Source organism: Poecile atricapillus, chromosome 2 (genome assembly GCF_030490865.1).
Source record: "Poecile atricapillus isolate bPoeAtr1 chromosome 2, bPoeAtr1.hap1, whole genome shotgun sequence".
Taxonomy (NCBI): Eukaryota; Metazoa; Chordata; class Aves; order Passeriformes; family Paridae; genus Poecile; species Poecile atricapillus.
This window is the reverse complement of record NC_081250.1, coordinates 143,113,694-143,135,621: the sequence shown is the minus strand read 5'-3', so window position 1 is coordinate 143,135,621 and position 21,928 is coordinate 143,113,694. Positions and strand designations below refer to the sequence as shown.

The 21,928-nt window shown below is 37.8% G+C and overlaps 1 long non-coding RNA gene across 1 annotated transcript; it reads right to left on the bottom strand.

The window, feature by feature from the left end:
- Positions 1 to 297: 297 nt before the first annotated feature.
- On the bottom strand, positions 298 to 21,690 carry LOC131576682 (uncharacterized). Its single transcript, XR_009277038.1, has 3 exons — positions 21,598 to 21,690; positions 15,305 to 15,394; positions 298 to 434 (listed from the first exon to the last, which is right to left on the bottom strand). It is a non-coding gene; the product is annotated as an uncharacterized LOC131576682 (long non-coding RNA).
- Positions 21,691 to 21,928: the final 238 nt, after the last annotated feature.

Sequence of the window (21,928 nt, the reverse complement as noted above, 5' to 3'; positions counted from 1 at the left end):
ATAATACACAGAATTTTAAATGTCATTAAACCAAAGGTATGCTTTAAAGAAACTATCTTCTAAGGACACCAACATAAACAACCTGGTATCCTCACAGCATGAAGCCTGGTTTTGTCTGCCTTGTTTACCAGGGGTTTTTCCATGCCAGGAGCCCTTTGTATAAAGCTGCAAGTAAACGAATCATTATAGAAAGGAAAACACAATTCTTACTCATTAGGCTCACAATTCTTATTCATTAGTGTATTCATTCACCTTGATTAAGCAGTAAAAAGGAAGAGGGTTGGGGATTTGAAGAGAGGTACACAGGCTTTTGAAGTGCAGCAATTCTCAAAAAGGCTGCAAGGAGTTAAGAAGGAATGAGTGATGTCTGTGTGCAGCTCCACTCTTTAGTCAATCAGGGTTACATGCTTTCTCAGCAGGCAAAATTCTGTACTCTGAAAAGATATAAAGCATGGCAGTGTCAGCTGGTACAAAACCCAAAGCCCTGAATGCAGATAAATTATAATAGCTTCCAGTCTCCTTTCCTGGAAATATGCTGTATAATTAAGTTTTCCACTTGAGTGAAAACTCCTATTGTTCTCATTCTTTTATTGACATTTAATTTGTCCTAAATAATCTTGTTTACCTGGTTACATTTTTCCTTATGGTTATGTCAAGTTTTCTATTGACATGGTTTTGTTAAGACAAACAGAAAAACATAACAAAACAAACCACAACCACAACAAAATGTGAGTTTACTCAATCACAAGATGGTTTTCTGGAGAATATGATCATACCTGGACATAGTGGTAAGCAAGAGACAGCAGATTTCATGGTAAACTGAGATTACAGAGAGTTCCTGAGATTTACAGACTCCACTGCAATTAAATTGCACTTGAGCTCCTGATCCCTAGCGAGCCTTTTACAGCCATCAGAATTTGGTATCACAACAACTGTGACTGTGCCTCTCACAACAAGAGAATTTCACAAGACAGAGTCATTAGAAATAAGCATCCCAAAGCATGAAAGCTCAACCAGAAAGGCCTTTTCTCTGCCTCAGAAGCCTGAGAATTTAATATTACAGACCTTAATAAACACATGGTTATTAAAAAATGTTATCTTTTTAGAGCCAAACTTTATCCTACATTAAGAGCTGAAGCAGGCTGGCTAGTGAAATTACAAAACAGAAATCTTTCTCTGTCTGTGGGAGAGGTAGCACAATAAGCACACACACCTACATTTGGAGTGTTTTCTCACATAAACTTTTTTATCAGTTTGCATTGTGCTGACTGGATATGTAGATGATATGTGGATTAAGCAGCAGACAGATCATCTGTCTAAATGCCATCATGAAACAGCTGCCCTCTTCTTTTCTATCCTGTTAATGCTAATCTTCCAGATCTCAAGCAGGCACTGGTATTATTCCTAAAAAGACAATAATCAGAGCAATGGACCCAAAAAAACACTATGCAAAATGACATGTAACATTAGAGGAGCACTTTGTTTTCATCTGAGTATTCAAAGTGTTGGAGGCAGTACATTTAGAACAAAACCTCTGGACTGAAACCTTGAGAGCTTCACAAATCACATTTCCTTTGCAAGCCAGCACAGCATTTTTTTCTAATTGCCAAGCTGCTGATTTTAATGTAGAGTGGACTCTGTCGATAGTCTGGGATTAATGTTGTGGAGATGCTGTAAGTACCTAACAGGAAACAGCATTCCTTCTGAAAAAAATCTTCTTTATTACTTGTACTTGCACCTTTTGGTTCTAATCAGAAATCCTTGGCCCAGGATTGTTTATAAGTACTTGGGGAGATGTTATGCATTTACCTGTATATTATGTACGTATATTATAATTACAGTCACTGTCTGGAACTGAATCATGTGCATCAGGGTTTTTTCCCTCTCTTCAATGAAATTTGCTGAACTTCTTGGACTTCACGTGAAACTTTCTAATGCTTGTTATTGTTGGTACCCAGCTCTGAGCCACTGCATCTCTGGAGTGTGCCTGGAGATATTTTCTGTTTGTACCTTACTTATGTCTACTCTGCTGAGTTTCTGGAGACCATGGGGAGACCCGTGAAGTTCCTTCTGTGGTTTACAAGACATAAGGACAGGAAGGTATTAGGAGTAGAGAGTTATGGAATTGTCTGATGTTAAAATCTTTGATGTCTGGACACTTGTTCTTTAAAACACATCGCCATTTTAACAGTAGCCATAAAACATTCAAACAGTTCTGATAAGAAGACATTTATAAGACTGTGGACTAAGTATCATTAGAATATAATTTTGTTTTCTTTTAACAATAAATATGATATTCAAGTTACCTGAAATCTAAAATAGTGTGAGTTTCTGTGAAGTTCTCATCTTAGTCAATCAGATCCTTAGTGTGAGCTCCACATTTCCTTTTTTTGGCACAACTGAATAACAAGGGTGCATGTTTTGCAGGCAGACAGATAACCCAGAAACCTCTGTAGCTGTGGTGTGAGCAATGACTATAAGAAGACATTTCCATTTCTAAAGACAGGTACAGATAGCCACATGGTCAAATGAATGCATATACGGTTCCTATAAACTGCTGGTATGAAATGAAGATGCAGGGGTTTCATACTTGCACAGATCCAGCTGGTTACAGCTATAATCAGAGATTAAGGCTTTCCATATTCTATCCTCCAGGTATAATTTTACTTGTTCACATATGTAAAAGGCTGCTAACTCCTATGAAGAAGTTAGTAAATTATCTAAAATACACTTGCAATATAAACAGCGACCAGATTAAATTTTCCTTGCAGTATTTGAAACCTGGGTTTTAATACTTCTAATTTCTCTATTTAGACAACTTAAGCATGCTTTGACCTGGTAGCATTACATGAGCTCATTCCTGGAAAATGTCTTTGGTCCCCTCTGCTTGAAGATCAGTGGGGTGTCCAGTACCACTCTCCTGCAGCAAAAAACCAAAGCATGGAACATGATTTTTCTAAAAAGCAATCAAATCTCATCCCCATTTACCTGGAATAAGCAGGTTTTTGGATGAGTATATTAAAACAGTAACATGACTTGTCTGTGATGTTTCCAGGCTTGGGTGCTGTACCCAGGCAGTGGGACCATCATGGCCAGGGAGATGTCACAGGCTGGTGCTACAGGTGTCCAGTGGGGAGGGTGTCCAGCACTCCTGCCTTGTGCTGGGTGATACCTGCTCTCACCTGAGTTCACTTTTCACCATGACACACTGTGTGGGCACCAAAAGCAGCATGCAGGGAGTCACTGCCATAATTTTCTCTGCAGAGAGACACTGGTGTGCAAACCAGGCTTGATTCTGCAAACTCATGATGATTAGCAGCAGGGACAGGTGAAGCTATCATGGAGTAGGATACCTTTTACCTGCATCAAAAGTAAATTGAAAGACCACAGTGTGGTGACCAAATTCAACAGTAAATGTGACCCCTAGGGATCTAGCATTGATGTTTGCTTCCTGTGGACCTTTAACATACCCAGTGCAAAATTAATTTGCTTCTGCTTTGGACAGGTGCTGGGCTGATCCCACTGACAGCCACCTGGAGCGGCTTGAATGATTTTTATAGGAATTTAACTTTTGAATCTTCATGAAAGGAACTGGGAACAGTCAGTCAAGAAAATTACTTCAGAATATTCTGGTGTCTGCTAAGACATTTTCTCATTGTACTGGCAATTTTTTCTGCCCTGGAGAAGAAATGGGTGACATTTTTCAGGGTTATACCATGCTCCATGTACTGCAGCTGAACTGCCAGCTGAGTCCCCAAGACAGGGCTGTAATTGGCTCAGTGCATATCAGGTTCCCTTCGCCTCCCCTTTGTGAACACAAAGGCTGGGATGTAGCCAAGACAAGAAAATGTACAGCAAAACATAGCTGACATGAATGGCAAAATAAACAAAAGCAGATGTGCCTCTTCACATGATTATGTGAGGGAGGTGGGAGCAAAGTATGTTTCGACAACAACAAAAGAAAAAGCTGATATCTGAACACAGCAGGGTTTGCAGACAAAGAAAGGTGCTGTCAGTGATCATCAGTGAAGTAGCATTTGCAGATCACAAGATACCAACGGTGAGGAAACGGCTGTTGTGGGTACCAAATCCACACAGCAGACCAAATAAATGACAAACGTGTGATGTCCATGTTCAAGGCTTCCAGTGAAATACTGTCAGCACTTGGGCTGGCAAACCCAGAGCCCTTCACAAATCTGTTAGATGGATGCAAGTTCTCTACTACCCTGCCACATACTGTGTATCTTCAGATGCAGCAGGTTTTTTACCAGACCAAAGGGAAGCAATGTGAAAAATTAAACATGATTTAAATTTGAATGACACTGAAGTGCAAATGATGGCACTCTTTGAAATTCAAGATGCCTCGAAGTTCTAGATATGCCTGGCTTCTAGGTTGCTGTGAAGCTGCTGCTGCTATAATGTCAAGACTACTGAGGAAGTACTGGCCTCTGTATTTACTGACACACGGGGTTTTCACTGAATGTGACAGTGGTGATAAGTGGAATGATAATGGATATTTTTGATCCAACCTAAGACAGAGGTTGCACTGACCTAGGAGTTTTACCTACCAGTTTCACGTACTATCCTCACGTGCTAAGGAACCAAAACCCTTTCTCTCTAAAGACAGACATTGGGTGAGAAAACTTGGTAAGTAGGGTGAATTTCCAAGGTTATTTCTGTGTCAGAACTGAGGTTCCTAACTTAAGTTATATCTCATAACTTAATATCCTTTAGGTTAAGTCCCTCAGTGTCTTCAGAAGCAAGAGTGCATTAGATAAATCAGATATTCAGAAGGAAAATAATTACATCAACAAGTAAAAAGTTTTGCAATTCATGGACTTAAATGATGATAACAATATAATAATGTTTCTTAGATAGCATGTTTATATCTCTTAGAATTAACAGAGGAAGACAATATATTCACATTTTATACCAAGATATCCATGTCTTGGTAGTAAACTTTTCCCTTCCACAGGGAATTAGGCTAATTAGGGGGAGGGCTGTTGTCGCTGGTGGACACAAAATAAATCACACAGACGCAGCTCAAGGTATGATGAAGGAAAGAGAGACCTTATTTCTTCTCTCACAATTTATAGGCTTCTGACCACAGCCAAGGATTGGATAGCCAGGATAACACCTTCCCAACCACACTGGCCATGAGAGATGTCCATCACAAGACGTGTATCAGAAAGAATGTACACATCTCTATGTTTACAGTTACTGTCCTGGGAAAGTCTTTAGAAACTATGTCAACAAGCTCAAAAAGCTGAGTTTTCAGGGTGACAGGCTGTCCTTTGATTGTAAAGGTTTTGTTCTAAATAACATGTCTTTTTTTCATTTGCACATCACAGTCAAATCGGTCACTTGGTCACAACAGGTATGCCAAGGAACTACCACTAAGTAAGAGAGTAAATGTTCTCTTTTCTGCGTTCTTGAATACATTTGGTTTTGGCTGACATGCAGAATTACGCACCCATATTTTGGTATGTGTGAAACTGCAAACTTGTGTTTACTGAGGTTATAGTGGATCATCAGGGATGTAAAGAATCCATAAATCAATCATTATAATATTAATTGCAAAATGTTCATTCACATCATGAGGAGCCCTAGATCATGGTCATTACTCATTACAGATGTTTCCACTTGAGTTGTAACCACGACAAGAGAAATTCTTGTCTTGAATTTCAGTGCTACCTATCTGGAATTAAATAGCATTTTACTGTTGTAACATGGAGACGAGATGCAAATGAAGAGTTATACACAAAAAAAAGTCTGTTTATATACATTCAGAACCTAATTAGGTTTTTTCAAGGAAAAATTGTCCTGAAAATTATTTTCCAGTGTTATTCTGGAAAGCTCAAATTTTTTTCATAAAAGGCCATTTTATTTCTTTGTTTGGTAATTCCTTACATTCCTTTAATGTCAAATGGCAGTTCTCTTTACTAATGGCACTGCAATCCAAAAGACCAGGAACAGCAATAAGCTTATTAAATATCCAAAAGAGCCCCTGAGGTAAAATAGCGAGAGATGCTTGACTATGCTATCAATGATTTTGGAGTTGTTTGGGTTTTTTTTTTTATTTTCCCTTATGCTAATTTGTTTTTAGAGCACCTGCAATATTCAAACCATGAAGAAAAGGTTTTCAGGCCAGTGGGTATATATTTCATGAAAAAAACTAGCAACTGAATGAAGAAATGAAAGAAAAACAAGAACAAAGAAAGAAGAATTATGGTTTAAGCTTCCCCTTTTTTGGATAGTTGGCGTTGTTGCAGCTAAATAAGGAATACAGTTGATCACTAATGAGAATTAAGTTATTATGTAGTTGCTTAACTCACAGGGATAAAACACTCTACACAGTCAAAGAACTGAAATACAATTAAAATAAGATGTGACAGCCTGCATATTCTTATGATTTAGGGACAAAACAAATTTGCATCTGCAGTGTTGAGATTTATGGTGCAAATGTTTATGCTTCGGTTTTACCCCTGGAAAAATGAAGCCCCATGTATCTTAATACTGAAGTCTGAACATCAGTCTATAAACTCACAGAATTTATTCATAACAGATAATGTTTGTGGTATCAGCTTAATTCCAAAACTTACCTTAAAAAGAGAATTAACTCACTAACTGGAAATATATATATATAATATATATTTTATATATTACAATGCAGAAACATTATTTATGAGTCTAAACACAAAAGATTGCACCTGGTGACAAAAATTTTGTTTAGCTAGTAAAACAGTAAATTGTTGTTGAATCATTGAATCAAAAGCAACCAGGGAAGCAAAAATGATTTGTTTAACATAATTCTAGCTTACCCATGAGCTAAAGTGCACTATTTTTTATAATATAATCCAAGTAAATAGCTTGTGTTAATGCTCAACAGGTGACTACTAGCTAAAAAAGCCATCTTGAAGTTTACAATACAGCAAGAAGATGACAAGATGTTTGCATGCATAAAGGTGAAATATGCCAAGATTTATTAAAAATGTAGATATAATGGTTGCATATGTCCTATTCTTTATGATTCTAGATAAAAATGATTTATCTGATCATGGTAATGTTTACTGTTTCTTTCAGTGAAGGCATAAATCTTTGCACCTCCACATTAATATATTCACACTTTTTTCTCTTTCTACTTACAGTGTAGGAAATGTTTCCCAGAAGCTGTAATGTAATATTTAATAATTTACTTTGATTCAGAAATTGCAAAATGTCTAAATTACAACCCACTATTCTATACCTAATTTTAAAATTTAATTGGTCATTTTATACACACCTTGTATATTAAGAATTATTTTCATCATTCCCTGGTGATTATGAAAATCACCCCTCCGGGTGATTTTGGGCAGGGACACCTCCCACTAGCCCAGGCTGTTCACAAGGCCACACATCCTGACCTCAAACACTTCCAGGGGTGGGGCAGCCAGATTTTATTTGGACAGCCTATTCCGGTGCCTCTCCACCCTCACAGTAAAGAATTTCTTGGCAATATGTAATCAAAACCTGTTCCATTTCAGTCTGAAGCCATTCCCTTGTCCTGTCTGTACACACCCCTATAAGAATCCCTCTCCTGCTCTCTTAGCAAGCCCTCTTTAGGGAATATGGGTTAATGGTATTAAACCCCAACTCAAATATCTTTAGATATTTAGATTATATCTGGCCATAGTCCATAAAGCTGTTTGATTTTTGTTATCATGTGAAGAGAAAAAAAAGGAAAGTAGATCAGTGCGTAGTATCATGTATTCATTCCCATTCTCTGCATTTTGCTCCATTTAATTTCTTTCTCCTCTGAGTGACTTCTCATCTGCTCTCTAGGCTTGATGATTATTTCACACTGAAGGAAAAAAGATAAATAAGCATGGTGAACAGACTTCACGCAGATAAGATAATAAAATAATCTCAGCTCTACCTTTAAGTGATATCATAAAAAGAAAAATATCAGGAAAAATAAGTCTGCTATTTCAAATTAATACAAATTGGGGCAAAACCCCAAATAGATTGATTTTAATGGATTTTTTTTGTATTACACTGGCACACACTAAGATTCTTTGGATGCCTTAACTTTACATTTACATACCTTTCATTTCTTCTACATTTGACTCTGACTACAGAACTTGTGCAATTTTTTAGGGCACAGTAGCATTAACATTTTTTCTCATCTTAAATTGTATTTTTAAATTATGACTTCAATTTTATCCCATTAATTTCTACAATATTTAAGATATGTATTTGTGTGCATGTGTTTGTTTCTGGAAGTGTACAGAGCAAAGAATTTATTTTCAAATGCCTTGTGAATAACTGTGCTAGTCTAGCTTGTGCTTGATTTAGAATTCTTAGTGCATTTGAAATATTTAAGCATGTTAAAAATAAATCTAAGTATTCCATTATAAACTATTTCAAGATCACTGGTTTGTAACTGAGAACAGAATACTACGATAATCTGAGACAGAAGAAATGCTGAGACAAAATGTGTGCAGCACACTGAGTACACAATGAGAGTTTCCAGAAGGTGTCAAACACATTGTGCAGTTCATGAGAGGCAATACAGGATAAATCTGTGACTTTTCCATTTATCTCTTCCTTTCCACTTTCAAAAACTTACTGATCTTTGGAGAATAATTAATCCTAGTGTATCAGAGTATGGGGAACTTTACTTTTTCCTGTAAGAAGGAAAAATTCAAAGTTGCTAAATGGAGTTATAGGCATAGAAACTATTTATTTCCCCAGGAAAAAAAAAAAAAAAAAAAGGACAAAAAGAAGAAATAGGTCGGAATGTCAGCTGATGCAATTTCAGGTAATTCCAATGAAATGGCTGATAGAGACATCAGTTTTAAGGTGAAAAACCCTATTAGATCATCCTAGTCTGTCTTCCTGCATAATGCAGGCCAGAAAATTCCATATAGCAACTCTTGCTGAGCTGATAGATCTCTTGATTCACTTGATTTGTCTCTCTACTTTTAGAAAGATTAGTAGATATTCTCCCCAGGAGGCAGAACATGATGAGCCAGCTGCAGTATTAGATGCAGTATTTGATTTGCAAAAAATATTCACAATTTTGGTCTGTTGTGAGTTCAAGTATCAAGAGCCCACGCTGACCTCAAGAATTGGCTCACTGCCAAACTGAGAAGGACAGTGTTTCAAAGAAAATGAAAAGCATTCCGGAATCCCAAGCTGACAGCGACAAATGTCTAGATGACAAGGTCAAACGGCAGGTGTCTTTCTTATGGAAAATAAAGAAAGGCCACACATAGCATGACTTTCTGATTTTTAAGAGAATTTTAACTGGCACCTCACAATAAGACATCATAAAGAAAGGAAAAAAGTAGAAGCCTAGTCATACATAGAAATAGAAAGTTCACTGTACATGTGACTAGACACTGGACTGGGCACAAAAGCAGAATGAAGAGATATAGAATTTATTTCTTGAGATATCGGATGGCCCTCCGTGAAAGATTTTTTTTTTCTCAGAGTTTGGATTTTCTAAGCTTGAGATCAGTCTCTTTCATTTTCTCAGCACACTAGAATTTACAATAAGGAGAAAGTGCCATTGGTTTCAGATAAATGTGTGCTTGGTGTATAAATAGACATAATAAATGTGGTTGGCTAAAAAATGGATTATCTTTATTGGTGGAAGTCAAAAGCCATTGATTCACTTCAGAGAAGTGATAGTCAGAGGAAAGAGAGGTTAATTTACAAATGAGAAACCTCCTTATTCAAATTGTTTCAGTCTGGGTCCCTTGGTGAAGTTATTCTAAACCAACTGAAGGATTTATAACAATTTTAAGAAAAGTAGACTTAGATTTTTCAAAATTATGATAACCTGGAAATAATGCCACAATGGTCTTGAGGGGCAGTTTGGACAGAAGAAGCCAGTGGCAATAATGGATGACCTAGATTTAATAGGAGTTGGGCATCTCTGGATAGTCCCTTTGGGACCAAAGCCTGTGAGGCAGCTGCTACAAGCAGAGTTGCTAAATGTCCTGACAAACAAAGGGACAATTCAGAATTTTTTGTAAAATGCCCCAGCATGCCAGTAGAAGAGTATAGGTTCCCATTTATGCTGTAAGTCAACCATCACACAGCTAGAGATTTTAACACAGCTCACTGAAACCAAGCCACTGTATTACTGAGGGAACACATGGGAACCTTTCCATCTGTTGGCTGTGTCACAGGGAGATTGTGGCACTGTGTCACTGTGGTCCCCAGAGTATTTGAAATTGAATCTACATTTCTCAGCACCTAGAAGAACACCCTGACCATGAAGCAATTGGGCTGGGGCAATGATATTGCTACCCAGAAGAGTGCTCTGACAGACACTTCTGCCTAATGCAAACTTCTCCCAGAAATGACGAATTCTGAGTTGTGTTCACAGAGTGAATGCAGAGAGATTTCTAGTCTGTCTGATTTATTTTTTGTTTGAAGTTATTTTCCAATTCCTATGAATAAATCTTGGCTAGGAGCTCTTTCATAAGCAACATATTGCAAGGTCTGAAAAGCAGTGAGACAGATTCTCCCCTGTTGAAGTCAGCTTTGGTCTATGGTCCACAGGTAACATGGAACTGTGCTGATTTAGGGTAGCTCAGAATTTATCCAACACATTTTGATAGGCCATGGTAAGTTAAGTATCTAATTGAAATGCCTCATTGAATAAGCAGAGCCTTCAGAATGAGACTTTGGATGTAAAGCATTATCTGGATGTTCATTTGTCTGCAATATCCAGGCACGTTTATTTAGGTATGATGCTAAGTAAGCCTAAAAGGGATGTGATTTCATTTCAAATACTGGTATATTTAATCACTGAATTTTCTGCTTTCAAATGAAATCAGACTGTATTAAAAAGAGTTTGGAAAACAGGTAAAATTCCTATGTGCAAGATTATTTAAAACACAGGGCAGAGGAAGGAACTGCTGGATAATTAAATTTTCCTTTATTTCAGTAATGTGGAGAAATAAGTAATTTCTATCATGGAGGACGTAAAGAGCTCACTAGCCATCATCCTGGGAAGGCAGGTCCTTTGAGAAACAAACAGCACTAAGTCTGCTGCCATGTGTCACATTCTGCCTCACTTTGCATGCAGTGGGGATGTGCTACTGTGTGCCAGCAGTTAATTATATGCCCACTGCAAAGGACCACTAAGTCACTGTAATTACATGGCTGCATTATATGCTCTCCCTATAGCTGTGTTTATATTGTAATGCTGCTTGCAAGAGGGTAACAGGAAAAGCTGGATTGTGATGAGACCTCCCCTGCTTGCACCTATGCCAAGGGTGTGATAGATGAATGTTACCTGCTCCAGTAAATGCAGCCAGCCCATGACTCTGCCTGGCTGGCTTAGGTCAGGTATCACAGCGAGATGGAGAAGGTTTCATCCCAAATTCACACTGTCTTTGATGAAAGCCCATTCTGACATGTTGAAACTGGCCTGGCAGCTGCTGTCCCTGGGTTCAGATCAGTCAGCAGGGCTGTTCTTCAGCTTCCTGCTGCCTCCACACACAGAGCAGTCCCTGGGGCACAGGCTGCTGGGCACTGCTGCCATGTCACTGGGCTGCCAGCACTGCCAGGGGAGAAATTCACTGCAGCTGAGGCACGATGGACAGGGCTGACCATGGCTTTAATCTCTTAAACACAGCTGTCCTTACATAGCCCAGAGGAAGGAAGACTTGACAGCACAGACACTTCAGATGGTCCTGTAAACAGGGGGAGAGTAATACACAACAAAGAACAACATAGCATAAACTTTTTTTCATTCTTGCAAAGCCTGGCACTGGATTTATGGGTACAAGTCTCTCCTCCTCACACTCCCTTGCTCCCTTGCACTGCAGCTGTCTGAGCCCTGGCTCGGGTCCTGGTGAGTCACCGTTCCATCAGGTCTGAGTCCTGTGGCTATTCTCCACTGGTGCCACTGCTACCAGCAGTTGTGCTCTAGTTGCTTCTGGATGCTGGTCCTGGTTTTTTCATGACTAATGGACATGACCATGTCTGTACTCATTTTTCATTATTTCATGGGGTTTTTTCAGCAATAGTGTCTGGTGTGGTTGGGACAGATAAACATGTAAAAAACTCATTTGTTGATAACTTGCCTCTTAAAAATAACTTCAACACAAGTAAAACACACATACTTAACCTGTTGTTTTGTGAAAGGCAATCTGTCAGGTCCTTAACTGGACATCTGATTGAAGGAGGTAGAGGGATGACATTTCATACTCTCATCCCACAGACATAAGGTGTATAAGAGTTTTAACAGAATTTTCTTTAATGACTTCAAGAGTGTTTACTCTTTCCTTATCCATCCATCAGAGCTGAGGATCCACTTATAATATTCTAGAAGTGCTTCTGCATTAAAGCTTTGAATTGCTAGCTCTCAACTTTCCTAAGCAGGTACAGGACAGAAACCATTTTTTTTTTTTTTCTTTCATTTAGCATTATCTTTTTTCTTCATTAACACATAGTCTATAAGGCTGTAAGTCCGAATTTGAACTTCCTTTGCATTCATGTGGTTTCTTTCTTTCTTTTTATGGAACTACTCTACTAGGAGTGGGTCAGCCTAATACAGTGAAAACCATTCCTCATAACTGATAAAGATTACAGACCTTTTCTGGGAAAATGTTAACAAATGGTCTCAGTGCATCTAAAAGAATAAATCTCATACACATTCCTTGTTCTCATAAGAACAAGCACTCTGTATTGCCTACCAAATCTAGGGACAAACTAAATTCATCTAAGAAAAAACCTTCATATTTATTCTTAGTTCACTCATTTAAGAACATGACACTACATATTGGAAATCTTTTCTTCTTAAAAAAAAAAAGAAATTTTCCCAGCATAACTGGGAAACATACTGTACAGATAAGTATTTTCTCACTCAATAAAGACTCTTTCCATTTAAAAATCAGGTCTTGAGTTTTAAACTTAAGTGCCTGCCTTCAGACAGCTAAATAAAAGTTTATTGGTTTTCAGGGATGCTCACCAACAATAAATACACCCACTGATTCAATGAAGCATTATGGTACTAACAATTCTGAATAAATCAGGTCTACCTTAATTTGGGTATATAATGTAGCTCTAGGCATCCACAGAATAAAAAAATTATGTTAGCTTTAAAAACTCTGTAAAAAAAAAAAGTCAGGGTAACAGTTTTGGCCAATCCCCCTGATCCACATTTCCAGTGAACATTTAACAGGGTCTGAGAGTTAACCACTATTAAGAAGAAGGAGACCTAGGGGAGCAGTACTGCACTGGAGAGGTGATAAACTGCTGGCAGTATAATCACGCTGTTACAGCACAAAATTGAGAATGTGGAAATGCAAGTTCTAATCTTGACTTGATGTGTGGTTTTGGCAAAGTAATTTCAGTCCCTCCTTTCAGTTTACTAGCTAATAAACAGAGAAGAGTAAGTTATTCTGAGGATGCTGTGATATCTAATTAATTTTAGTCAAGCAAGCATTTTGAAAACTGACCATACTAAGCACAATTTTCTACTATTTTCTATTATTACTAGCAGAAGTAATAGAGAAATCAATTACTTCCTAGTGTCTCTTGGGACATCCAGGTGGAACACCTGTATTATTTTGCAGGCATCTGGTACACAAGTCTTTATGCACCAAGATTTCAAATATATCCAGGCTCTTATATCCAATTTCAGCTAGAATTCACCAATTGACACCTTTGTGATCTAGCTATCCTCTTCGAAATCAGAGCCAGAGAATATGCTGAACTGGAAGGCACCCATCAGGATCATTAAGTCCAACTAAAGGCCCCGCACAAGACACACCAAGACTCACACCACATGTCAGAGAGCTTTGTCCGAATGCTTCTTGAACTCTGTCAGGTTTGGTGCTGGGACCACTTCCTTGGGGAGCCCTTTCCACAAAGCTGCTCTCCAGCCTCTCCTTCCCCAGTCTGCGCACACTTCCAGAGTTGCCCTGTCCCAAGTGATCAATCTGGCACTTGCCCTAGTTAAAATTCATACAGTTCCTGATTGCTCATCTCTCTAATTTTTGAAGTTTCTCTGCAGGTCTTTTCTGCCCTCAAGGGAATCAACAGCTCCTCCCAATTTAGTATCATCACCAGACCTATTATTTCTTCAAGACCTGCATCCAGGCTGTTTATGAAGATGTTGAGGAAGCATCAGGACAAGGATGGTGCCCTGTGGAACACCACTAGCTACTGATCATCAAAAAGGTCATCACCTTCATTATTATAAAAGCTGAGTTTCTGTAAGATGAACAAGAAATATGCTCAAACTGTGAATTTTCTTAATCTGTAGAATACAAATTTTAGGTATTTTCTGCTGAGATATGGTCTTCACCATATTTTTTTTTATGAAAATGTTCTGTATTCATTGTCAGATCCTCATTATTACCTGTTTTTGCTTAATCTGCCCATTAAATTATATATCCTGCTCAAGATCTTTAGGCTTTGTGTTTCCAAAACCACATAATGTTATTTTTGTTTTGTGAATCAATTTCACTGGAATAATTTTTGTTCTAGGGATTATTATGGTGATATAATAGTCTTCAAGCATATTACGAATTTTGTCAGTCTCATGTGTGAGGCACAAGCTTGTATAAATGATCACCATATTCTGTGGGGTGGAGGTGCTGAATATAAAAGTGTGTTATCTGGACAACTCAAACCTGTGGTTGTTGCTACATTCATGGCTTAACTCCAACAGAATCTGCTCAGCTTTAGAAAGCTAAAAGCCATTTTAAGCATGACATTTGAGAAGCACAGGACATACGTTTGTCTTCTATGACAATGAAACCATGGGATGCTAAAATCACCATCTGTAGAATGAGATGCAAATGAGTAGGTGAACCTGTCCTGTGGAAGGTGCTATGAAGACTTTAGGATCCACGGAGCAAAAAGAACCAACTTGAGAACATGAAGCTGTTTTAACTAGTTTTTATAGGATATAGAGAGGGAGTAAATTACAAAAGTCAGTGTCATAGGAGCTTTGCTGTCAAACTAAGATTAATATCACCAGAGCTTTTCCTAAAGTGCAACTCTTCTGCAGTTCATTGCAAAAATGAGTCATTGAATGAAGCAGGTTAGATGAGTGCCCTGAAGGGTGCCTGGGTTCATGCCATATGCAGAGAAGGTCAGATTTCATATGTAGAATGCTCCTCAGTTTGGCATCACCCCTGTCCTTTGGCTGCTGTCTGTCTGTCCAGTCTTGCCCCTCATTACTGAAGACATTAAACACCCTTAGCCCCAGGACCAAGCCCTGAGTAGGGGCAGTGGAGGACGAAGCAGAAGGTTGTCTTCCCCCATTGGCTTTCTTCAATAAAGGACTCACCAAGAGACCTCAATAAAAAACCTTTCTCCACGTGAGAGGTACTAAATCTGTAGTGTGAGATTCCTCTTCTTCAGGCTGCAGAAAACCAACCTAGAGGGATAGAGGATTTATAGTGAATTATCAAACTAGAGGAAGAACTGAAACCTGGAAGTTTTTTCTATACTGTGGCTATGGTATAGAAAAAAAGTATAATTGAAGTAATTTAAGGTGTACAGCATCTTAAGTGTACAAGAGCCCCACTGTACATTTACAAGCTTAATCCAAATGTAAATGGCATATTTTTTTCCCATAAAATTAATTCTGACAGGCAGCTTCATTTTCCTAATACTAACTCTCTTACTACTAATATTTATGTAATACTTTGAGATTGATGGTTACAACAAAAAATTATTATTGTGGTCTTAAATTCAATTTTCAGAAAAGCCTATTCCTCGAAAATCAGAATTATTAGATCTGTGAAATAAGCAGAAATAATTTTCATCTTGATTTCCTGAATAGTTCTATTGAAATCAATCTCTGTAACTACGTGCATGCTTAAGAAGAGAAACACCCTAGTGCTCTGCTGAAGAGAAGCTAAATTACCAATAAGCACAGTTCAGATGCTCAGCCTACTAATGCAGCACTAAATCCAGTGGAGTTCACTCCAGGGGAAGAAAGTCTTTCCTGGTTATCAAAAAAATTACACATATTCCCTGGGAGATAAGTTCTGGTCCTGACCTGACTTAAAGCAAATATTCATTATTTTATATTAGGTCTTACAATAAATGAGCCTTCAGTGGGAAAGTATCTTCAGATAATATAACCCATGACTATAGATTTCCTCAGGCATTGTGCTCTACTTCAGCTATAGAACTAGCAATGCTTAAAAAAACCTTTTTTCTTCGAATTTGTGTGTATGCATACATGTGTTCACCCTCACATTTCATGCCTTTTAAAAACATAATATTAAGGGAGCCTTTTAAGTCCAACTTAGGCTTTAAACTTTTTCAACAACTTTTTTGATAATAAGTTTTACAAAATAAGGTATTAATATCAGTGATTTAAAACTCAAAGCACTAATAATGCTGCATTCAGACTAGGCTTATAACCTGGTCCACCTGCACAGTGGAGACCTCCACTCTGGCCAGGGAAATGCACTACAGCTTCTCCTGGAATACCATGCCATGTTAACTCCTGCTGCAAGACTTTTGTGAAAACCTCCCTCCACACTGCTCTATCAAATGTGAGGCATGAATCTAAATCTGGAGTACTGCCAGAGCCAGATAAGAAGAAAAATCTGTCTTCACTACAGTGCTGGAAGACTTCTTCAGCAATACCCATTTCTTCTACTTTTAGAGCATCTTGCCATCTAACTTCTTCCTGCAGTCAATGAGGAGAAACCGGCATCTGCAAGGTGCAATTAGTCTATTCTACATATTTATCTTGGGATAAGATGGATCATGCAGTAGAGGCCCCATTTCTCTGCATTGATTTTAAAAGCTACCCAGTGATTAGCTCTAACACAAACACCTACACCTCACACTCAACATTAATTGAAATAGATTTTACCCTGCCTGTGTCTCTGAGCTGTACAGAGAAGTAGGCTATAGGAAAGTTCCTAAAAAATCAGAGCCAGTTCATGAAACCCGGGCCCAACAGAGCTCATCTCTGTGTGGGGAATCAAAGGTATCAAGGTTACAGCCCAACATTCCTGAAAAGATATTTCTTTACAAATATCTTAACATGGAATTTCCTTGGGGTTTGATTTTTGGGATCTCACAAAATATAGTAAGAGTACACTGAGTAAAAGGATCCATAACTTCTACAGCCTCCTGTTATAGAATCACTGTCAAGCCAATATTTAGCTTACTATGACTTGAAAGCGGCTGAGCAATGTTTGGGGAGAGCTGGATTTGGACCATGTACATTCCAGCTGCTGTCATGAAACAAAGTCTGTATTAAAACTGAGTCTGACACCATCAGAGGATTTCCTGCTTGATGTGATCATATTGAATTTGAAGAAAGACACTAGCAAATCAGCTAAAAGGGTCACAAAGATAAATACAGATAAAAAGACAGTGAGAAATGCATCCCAGTTGCATACCATTCACATTAGAATAAATGTTTTTAGGTGAAAATGAAAAATTAAAATCTAGGCAATAAATATTCAGAAACACATTAATTTAGACAAAACCCCACTTTTCCTGTGTTTCCAGTTCTTTTTGTACATGCTAATCTCTCCAAATTATTACACAGATCAAAGTTAAAGATAAACTAAACTCCTACTTTTGGAGTTCTTCAGTTTAGTTCAAATATTTGCTTTCACCTTAACTAGTCTTTGTTGATGTAGCTAATTATTACAATTAATTTAATTTTTGAAAGAAAGTATTTTGCATTCTTCAAATTGGAACATCAGACAGAAAGATAAATTAAGATTCAAATCTGGGAGAACTTTTCTAAAATTGTTCTGAATTTTCCCAACCAAACAGCTTTGGTTTTAACAGAATGGTTAGAAGAAGATCTGTTAGCAGAACATTTCTTCAATTCTACCAATTTTGATCCATTTTGAGTTAGAAAAAAAAAAAAAAAAGGTAATTAGATTTCCAAGCACTTCTACTTTCTTGGTCAGGAATAGCTGCAAGACCACAGAAGGGACAGGCCTGTACACCAAAACCCTAGGTAGAGAATATTTCTTTTGATGTGGTTTCTACAATACACAAGAGGATGCTCAGCAGCTGGTGGTTATGTGGAGAATATGAAACATTCTGCGCACGTTCCAGTCCCTTGCTCTCAGCTGTGCACACATCCACGCTCCCAGACCCTGCCTTGACTCACAAACCTAATGATCTGTTCCCTATAAAGATAGATGCAGGTTGCTCCTTAGACACCAGCAACAGTTAAAGGATCTATCTTTTCCTCGGTGCCTTGGGACTGCCCTCTAATGCAGACAGTCTGAAAGGGATAATTTCTCTCATGGTGCTCTTAAAAAAGCTGTGGCATCTCCATCAGATGAAAAACCACTCCAAGAAATAAAGACTAAAACAATTAAGATTATTATGACACACCTTTTATGGACAGTCTAGAATGATTCAGTGAGGACTGTAAATTTAGAAGAATGATTCTTTTAATTAACATAAAATATTTCAGGCCATCATCTCAGATTTTCTTTCTAAGGCTTCACAACTGCCTTAAAAATGTAAAAATTCAAAGCCATTTTATTATATTCCTGATAAAGAAAAGTAATGCAATTAATTTCTGATGTTTAATCTTATGCTGTCTTTCCACCTGCCTGTGGGCACGATACTGTGAACCAGCAGGAGCCTCACAAGTTTCCTGCAGCACTTAACAGCCAAGCCAGCTGATCCCTCTCCTTTCTGAAGTCAAAGCATGGGAATCAAAGACCTAAAGCCATGTCCTGTGGATATCTAGGACACCTATGACAATTGCCAGTCCCTGTGTTCCAGACCTTAAATGCTCAATTATTCAGTTATTTAAGATACAAAATCTTCAAGACACAGACCATCACTGCACAGGAACATCTCTGCTCATCTAAACCAGTGTCCCCTTGCTCTCCCTCTTTCAACATCTGCAATTATTACAAATAACCCTTGTACCTTTCCTTACCATTATGAACATAGAGATTAAAGGCACACAAGTTGCCCTTTCCCTCTGTGTGTGTGACCCATGCTACTCCAAATAAAAGAGACACAAAATAATTCTTCAAGGCCCAACTTAAACACACAGACTTTCAGAGTGCATATATGCTTTTATGCTTGTATATATAAAATTCCAATAAGTACATACTGAACAGCAGTAGAATTTGATCCCACCTTCTTCTTGGCAACACCCTGTCAGGCAAGGACACATCTATGGGGTTGTAATTTAATTTCACTTTCCTAAATACTTTAACCTATTAGAAAACCAGGCTCCTATAATATATAACACATCAAGATGCAGTCAATTTTTTCATGATTCTACTCTTGCACTCACAGAAAATTATCTTTGGCGACTATATTGACTTAAAGTAACTTGTAAGAAATTGAGGTGTTTGTTCTGAATTACTCTCTTTTCCCAGTGGTATTGCTTTTACCCATAGAGGACCCATCATTTTTAATATCTATCTCAAATTTCCCTATCCCCATTACAGGCAATGATGAAGGAAATGGTGCCAAAGAACTTTCACTGTCATAAAAACAGAATCCCGTTGAAGGAATGGACAAATTACTCTTATTCATTTGCAATAGATTGGCTCTTTTGTGCAACAAATGGCTTTGTTCCACATAAGACAAAGTAAATTAATTTTAGCGCTGTGTAATATTAAACAAAAAGTTCAGACAAAAAAAAAACCCAAACCAAAAAACCAAAAAGCAAACAAACAAAAAAAAAAAAACAAACAGAAAAAAAAACAGAAAAAAAAATCCGTTTCTCAAGGTGGTGGGTTTGCAAAGGACTGGTCCCACTTGCCCAACATCACCATAGATGCAGGGCTTTTTTTCAACTAGAAAAATCATCTTTCCACAGTGGTTCATATTCCTGTGCCATATGCAGGGATGAGTAACTAGTTAGATGTGAAATACTTTTGAGATGAGACTGTAAGAGAGCCACCTGAGAATACCTTATCTGGCTGGGGCACCCAGCTGAAAGGTTGTTATAAGAGTTACATAGAATGACTATGTTTGAAGGCTGAATTTAAATCAGAGTTTTTAAGTACCTTAATGGTTGCATGACTATTTAGTGTGCCTCTTCTGTTATTCTTTGTTTAAGGCCTAAACCAGAAAATGAGACTATTGTCTCTCTGTTCAGGTCCTATATTCAAGAACCTTAGTGGAAAATCATCTCAACTTTAAATCTGTGTAGAACTGAGTTCAGTTCATTCATGCCTTAAATATAATACAAGAATTCTGAAGAAGTAGATGTCAGATGCAGAATGTGGCCATCCCATACAAAAACAATTATGGATGTACTCAGAGCTGTTTTCATTTTGCTATATTTTTTACAGCATTACAGAAATTGGTTAAATATTTGATTTCACACGGAGTAAAATCTGGGCTGCATAAAAAAAATCAGTGGAGGTTTTACTATTGATCTCGTGGGGTTTCAGAAATTGCCAGATTTAATGATTTCCTCATTAAGAACACACTGGTTTTGGCAGCTTGAGAGTTTTGACTCTCAGGAGCCAGAGGGCCATGAGATTCTCTTTCTGCAGTGCACATGGGTGCAAGTAAAGCTTAGAACTGTGAATACTAGAGAGCTCTGAAACCAGACAAATGAACACTAAAGAACACTGACTCTGTGATCTTTCAAACAAAATATCACCACAGCCTTAAGATATGTAAGTCAGTCTCGTGACAGCTCAGGGCCTGGAAACAGAATACATTCAATATTCAATAAAAAAAAATAATTCCATTTTATATGAAAGAACTTGAAGGTTTGGATGATTTGTTTTCTTCATAAATAACCATGTTTTGATATGCCATTTGCATGAAGGTTCGTAAACAAGACCAGTAGGTGATTAAAAAAACACAGCAAAAGGCAATTGGGGGAATTTAATTTGAAGACTATTTTGCAAGTAATATTCCACACAGTTTCTCTAGCTCTGCCCAGCAATCTCTAAGCAGATTACAAAGTTCCCACAAATCTGATGGTAGGCAGTGACTCAACAAGTGAATGGAACTGATGCTAATCTTAAACTTGGTGCTTTTACTGTATTTCCAGAAAGAGTATATAGATCCTTTGGAGAGGTTTACCTCTGGTTCTGTGAAAGCAGAACTTCTGCAGCACAAGAGAAGGACCTCTTGGTAATGTGTATTAATTTAAGGGAAAGGTCTGCTGTCTGTAGGAGCAAAGCCATCATTCTCATACATATTGACAGAGTGTAGGCACAGCCACGGCTGGAGGTGGCTTTTCTGCTTCCCTTGGTCATGTGCTATGTATCACTGATCTGGAAAGATGCTGAAAATCTTTTTTGTTGATAATTTTTAAAAAATAAAAGCCGTGAGCAAGTAGGATTTCTGAAATACTTATTTATGTGTTACTGAGACTACGGCAGAAAGAGCAGCTCTTTCTATATATATTGCTATGAATATAGCAATATTCATTAAATAACTTCAATAACAATAACTTCATTCAATAGGATTCTGAGCCCCCCTCTCTATCAAACCTCAGGAAAAAAACAAGATAAAATAGTCAAAGCAGAATCCATTATTCCATTTAAATTGCTCTCTCAGAAGATTAATGATTCTATAACAGAAAAAATCATATTCAGCAAAGTATTCCTAACCCTCTTAGTCCAGTAAAGACCATTGATATCTTACCAGGTAAGAAGAGAAATCTGAACTAGACTGGCCTTTGCAGCTTTTGGACTCTTGCTAATGTGAAGAAGGGAATTGGTACACTGAGGCTTTCTTCTGTGCACTCCCTGTGCAGTCCCACAGGCAAACGAGGAAAGTTATAGGATAGCCTAAATAAAATGCATGAGCACTTCTGGTGTGTAATAAAATACCAAACATGTACATACTATTGATACATGGTAGCATTAAATTGCAAACACATGCCGCAGTAAAGGGCAAGCAGCCACTAATAAATGTAAACTATTAACCAGTTCTTCAATAAAAAAAGCCACGAATCATGCCAGGAGTCACTGTG